This window comes from Heterocephalus glaber, unplaced genomic scaffold (genome assembly GCF_053883595.1).
Source record: "Heterocephalus glaber isolate CG9 unplaced genomic scaffold, H.glaber_assembly_v1.0 deba00001600, whole genome shotgun sequence".
NCBI lineage: Eukaryota > Metazoa > Chordata > Mammalia > Rodentia > Bathyergidae > Heterocephalus > Heterocephalus glaber.
Genome location: NW_028258372.1, coordinates 42,878,897 through 42,884,846, shown reverse-complemented (window position 1 = coordinate 42,884,846; position 5,950 = coordinate 42,878,897).

Below are 5,950 nucleotides of genomic sequence, written 5' to 3'. Positions count from 1 at the left end.
CACAACCTTAAGTCAGGAGACTCCCTGTCCAGTCCCCACTAATGGATCAAGACTGACTCAGGGGTCCGCCTATTGGGTTGCCCATAACTCCTGTCCTCAAAACCCATTTTGGGATATACATCATTGATGCCACCTGACTCTATTTAAATGCCTTCTCACAGGTTTTTCAGCTATGGACATTCAGCAGTGCAAGTAAAAACTATGTGGACTCCCTGAAGATCCTGAAAAGTTCACTGATGGTTTCCATACTCTCACAGTGGCTTCTGATCTGTCCTGGAGAGATGTCTGGTTCATCCTGATTTCTTGTTGCTCAACAGGAGAAAGGAAAAGGATTATAAGGGCTGCAAAACAGGCTAATGAGAAGGCCCTCACAGCTTCCCCTGATGATTATCAACCAACTGCTACGTTACTGGGATCCCAAGAGGGACCTAAGTGGGATTATAACACAGGGGCGGAGAAGCTAAACAGAAGTTAGACATCAAAATCATCTTAGTGAGTATGTGACAAAGGTTGTGCAAACCTGTGAACTATGACAAGCTTATGTCTATTAGCCAAGGCCTTAATGAGAATCCAGTTGTTTTTCAGCTCCAGCTTGAAGAACTCCACAAATACACTAATTTAGACTCTGAGTCTACAGAACATCAAATGACCTGAAGGCAGTATATTATTAGTTGATCAGCTCCATATATTAGGACAAAGCTCTAGAAACTCCAAAGGGGCCCACAAACCACAATAAGTCAACTGGTTGATGTCACTTATCCAGTCTTTAATAACCATGATGAAGCAGAGGACAAATGATAGTTGAATAAGGAAAAGGCAGACTGAAACCAAACTCACCCTATTTGATAAGGCTCAGGACAAAGTCTTCAGTTCTAACAGAAACTGAGGTAATCCAAAGAGTGACAGAAACAAGCAGAGTGCTTCCTGTGCAAGTAATCAGGGCACTGAGCAAAGGAATGCCCCCAGAAACTGCCTAACACTTATCTGGCCTGTCAGAACATGGAAGAAGACCCGCAGCATTGGAGGAGAGACTGCCCCGGTTCCCAGAGAGGGGTGAGGTCATCCCTCACCATGGTGACCAGAGAGGAGGTGCCTGGGGCAGCCTACGAGGCACTACACAAGAATATTCCAGTCAATTTGCAGAAGCCTCAGGTGGCTCCAGATGTAGCAGTCAAATTACATTTCTCTGCAATACTGGGATGACTTATTCAATTCTAGTTTCTGACTATTGGGGTGAGCTTTCATCCTGTTCCAAAGTTGCTGTGGGCCTGGAAGGAGTTAGCCAGTCAGCTTCCTTTACCCCACTCTGAACTGCTAGTTGGAAGATTTCCTTCTCCAAGCAGCCTTTTTGGTGATACTGGGGTCCCCCACACCCATCACTGGAGGAGATACACTCTTTCTCCTCAGGGCCACTCTGATGGTCAAACCTCTGGCAACCTGTGTCCTGGTTGCTAGGGACTCAGCCAGCCTGACCCTGTGGGGCCTAATGTCTGCTGGGAGTTGATCCCCCAGCATGGTATGACAGCACACTGGGGAGGCTGTCAAGGCCACTCCATCAGTCATTCAGCTGAAGGCCTCTAATCTATACCCTCATAGAAGACAGTGTTACCTTAAGAGAGAAGCTAGGCAGGGGCTAAACCCCATTATTGAGAAACTTTTGGCTGTAGGCTTGCTGATTCTATGCCAGTCCCTGTGCAGTACACCCATTTTACCAATAGTCAAGCTAGCAGGAGGCTGTCACCTAGTACAAGATCTCAGAGCCATAAGGGAGGCACTGGCTAAGATGGACTATTTGCCCATTAGTAACAGACACACACACACCCTTTAGTACAGATCCTAGGAGACTCTAAATGGTTCTCTGTCCTTGATCTCAGAGATGCCTTCTTCTCTGTCCTTCTGGATCCTAACTCCCAATACTTGATTGGTTTTGAGTGGGAGGGTCCCCAAACAAAATTTTGCCAATGATATACTTGGACTATCTTGCCTCAGCATTTTAGGGACAGCCCCCACTGTTTACATGGATTTTAGCTCACAATGTGAGAGATTTAAAGTTCAAAAAGAGAGACCTTGTACAGTACATAGATGACCACCTCATTCATAGCCTCACTGATGGGTTATCTGACAGAAACACCATTAGAACTCTTTTTTTTCTAGCAAAAAGGGATTACAAGGTGTCCCAACATAAGACCCAGATTTCTCAACAAAAAGTGACCTATCTGGGATATATTTTAATTCCAGGACAATGACAGCTGTCCCCAAGGAGAACAGAGGCAATTTTCTGTCCAGGTGCTCCAGAATCTAAACAACAGCTGAGGGCTCTCTTGGGAATACCAGGCCTCTGCTGCATATGGACATCCTATTGTGGAGTAATAGCCAAAGCCCTGTATGAGGCAACTTGAGAACCAGAAACTAAATGCTTGAAATGGACAGCTGCCACTCAAGGACTTTTAAAGCCTTAAAATGGGCCTGATGCAGGCCCCAGAATTAGGAATCCCAGACCTAACTAAGCCTTTTTCTCTCTTCATGGCCGAGAGACAGGGAGTAGCCACAGGAGTGTTAACTCAGTGTCTGGGGGAAGGACAACTGACCAGTTGCCTACTTTTCCAAGTGACTAGATGGAGTGACACAGGGCTGTCCTAGCTGCCTGTGAGCAGTAGCTGCTATGGAACTTCTTAGTCCAAGAAGGTTCTATGATAATCCTGTGACAAAAGCTCTTAGTTCTAACCCCACATCAAGATAAGGTTCTGTTATTATACCAGGGACATTTGTGGATGACTAAAGACTCATTAAACATATCATTCTTATTGAAAACCCAGATGTTTCTCTTCATTCTTGTACTATTTTAAACTCAGTCACCCTCCTCCCAGCTAACCAACAGATAGAACGTGAGTGTGAATAGATGTTACCCAGAATTATATCAGCTGCCCCCATTGACAGAGATGGCTAGCATGTGGTTCAATGATGGCAGCAGTTTCAAAAAAGATGGTATTAGGGTGTAATAGTTAGCCCCGGCCAGGTCATTGAGGCAAAAGGGCACTCTCCTGGGACTTATGCCTAAAAGGCAGAACCCATTACCTTCACTTAGGCTCTCCAACTTGCCCAGGGCAAGAATATATATATATACGTATTTTTTCCGAGTATGCATTTCTGGTCTTACATATACATACTGCCATCTGCAAGGAAAGAAGGCTTTTAACTAGTCACCAGTTTATAGTAAAACTTGGACCAGAGAACCTCAAATCTCCCAAGTGAGATAACACTTGTCCATTGCTGGAGACATCCAGCCTCCTTGGCTCCTGTCTCCCAGGGAAACCCTAAAGCATATTCCACTGACAAACAGGCTGCTCTCCAATATAATTCTGCCCATCCGCAGCTCTACCCATGGTCCCATTCCAGGACCTTGGCATAGAACCAGGGTACTCTATAGAAGAGCTTCAAATGATTCAAAATAAAGGAGTTCAAAAGGGCCAGTGGTGGTATGTGGGAAACCAACTGTTCTCACCACAAGTGCAGTGGAAAGTCATTAAGTCCCTACATGAAGCCTTCTACCTAGGGTGAAACATCACCATTGCTGTGGCACACAGGCTCTTTATAGGGCCTGGAGTCCATAACATTGTAACCCAAGTCTATAAGGTATGTCCTGTCTGTGCCCTCCATAACCCACAGGCCATCCTCCCTCATTGCCTGAGCTGGTACGAAGGGGTAGGGTCACATAGATCAATCAATCAAGGGTTCCTTGGTCTCCAAGTAGGTAGGGCAAGCAGTGATATTCAGCCAGAAGTAGCCATAGAAGACAGGACTTCCTCTAACACCCCTTAAAGATTTCTGGGGACTAGGACTGTCAGGGAGAAATAGGACAATTAAAAACAATGGATCTGAGGGAGTTATTCCCTTCCCTCCATTTAATTCTAAACAGTACCCTACAGTTATTCCTCCTTTCATAGTCCTAAGAGGGGTAGAAAATAAATAAAAATCCAGGTGAGAGCACACATATGTTGGATCTCCTAGCCTGACTTGCTCCCAGCTCATCAAGTAGTTATAAATATGTATCAGATGTCATAAATGTAATTAAGATCAGAGTGGATTCTGGGACAAGCATGAGTGTTGAGAGATACCGAGACAACACAGCACCTGTCAATCATTCCTGTCAATCACACCTGGATATTCAGAGGGAGGCACCTGGGCTGAAGTGCAAGTCCTTTACATTCTGACAGCCTGGTGTATACATGTGTGGTTGCTGTTTCTGGTGCTGTGACCCATGTGCAGTGATTTTACTTTTATGTCACCTTTTTCTGTCTGTGCATCACGTTGCCCGAGCACAGCTTCCCACGATTGTCACTAAATGGAACTGCTTGCCACTTTCTACTGGGTGAACACTAGGCAGTTCTCTCCTCATCATACACAAGAGGTTGGATTATATTGGCCCCTTCCATGGTAACACATCCATTCTGAATATTCTACCCTCTTCCCTTGCTTATATAATTTTAAAAGTTATTCTTATGTTTTATTTTATTACATATGATGTGTTTATTGTTTTTCTTTTCCTCTAAATTAAAGCTATATGAGGACATCTTAGTTTATCACTGATATATCCCATGACTTAAAACAGGGATTAGCACACAGAAGGATTTCCATATTTATTTATTGAATGAATGACTCAAATGGTTGAGATGGTTAAGGTCAACAACTCATTCAGAAAGTACCATGCTAAAGAGAACAGAGAGATTAAAAGAGTTTGGAAAGGATTTGTTTTCAGGTGGAGGATACATTAGTCAGCTTTCGTGGGATAGGACAGTCAGCTGGGATAAAATACCTGACACCCACCATTAAAGGAGGAGAGATTTACTGTGGCTCACATTTGCAAGGTATAGTCCATGGTTCCTATGCAGGACATAATAGAGGAAATGCAGGAAAAACTGCTCACTTCATGGTGAACAGGAAATAGAGCTCAGGAAAAGAAATCCACCAAGAGATACACCCTCCAAAGGAATACCCCCAGCAACCCACCTCCTAACGGGCCCCATCTCCTAACGCAAATGCAGCTGTGCTTATCAGTGGATTGAGGTGATGGTAAGGATAGCCTCCCCCCATCCAGTCACATATCCAGAGTCTCTCAGACCAGTCCAGCTGACACCTTAGCCATCACTGAGAGCATGATGGATTTCTGTGGCTTTAAATAAGTCCCTTTTAGAATTTGCCTCCAAATTTTTCCACTGGAAAATCTACTCACTCCCTTGGTACCACGTGGTTCCAATAGACGGTAGGTCCTCAACCTCAATCATATTGACATTTTGTACCAGATTCTTCTGGGGGACTGTACTATTCAGTGTCTGGCCATTTTCTGGCCTCTACCCACTCGAGGCCGTAGCACCACTTCTCCAATTGTAACAACCAAAACATGACTTCCGATGCTGCCGGATGTCCTCTGGGGTTAAAACTGCTTTCCTGAGAACCACTGGGGTAGATCAACGCTCCCCAAAGCTCAATTCTACCCAACTCAGGCCTTGCCATCTCTGCTTATTTCACTTATTTCACCTAGGTATTGGTTCATTTGGCGGCATGTGATTGAGCAAATCAGTTAGTGAATGGACTTCTGAAGACGTCAACAAGATGAGCCCTTCGTACTAGAATGCTAAGCTAATTGGATATAGGCTTAGCATTGTCTGCAAATATTTTGCCATTTTGGGGGGAGTGTGTGTTGAGGAATGAAACCAGCAAAGGAAAGCAGCATGGGAGATAGGACAGTTTCCTGAGGACATGACTTGAACATTTAATTCCTATTTTGACAAAAGCCAACTCTACCCTTGGCTTTTTCAGTTATGTGATATAATAAGCTCTGTGTGTGACATAAGCCAGGGTGGGATGGATTTCTGTCACTCGCAGCCAAATGGGTCCTGGGTTGAGGATGTTGTATATGGGACAGAAGAGGCAGTGGCAGAAGAGGATGTCA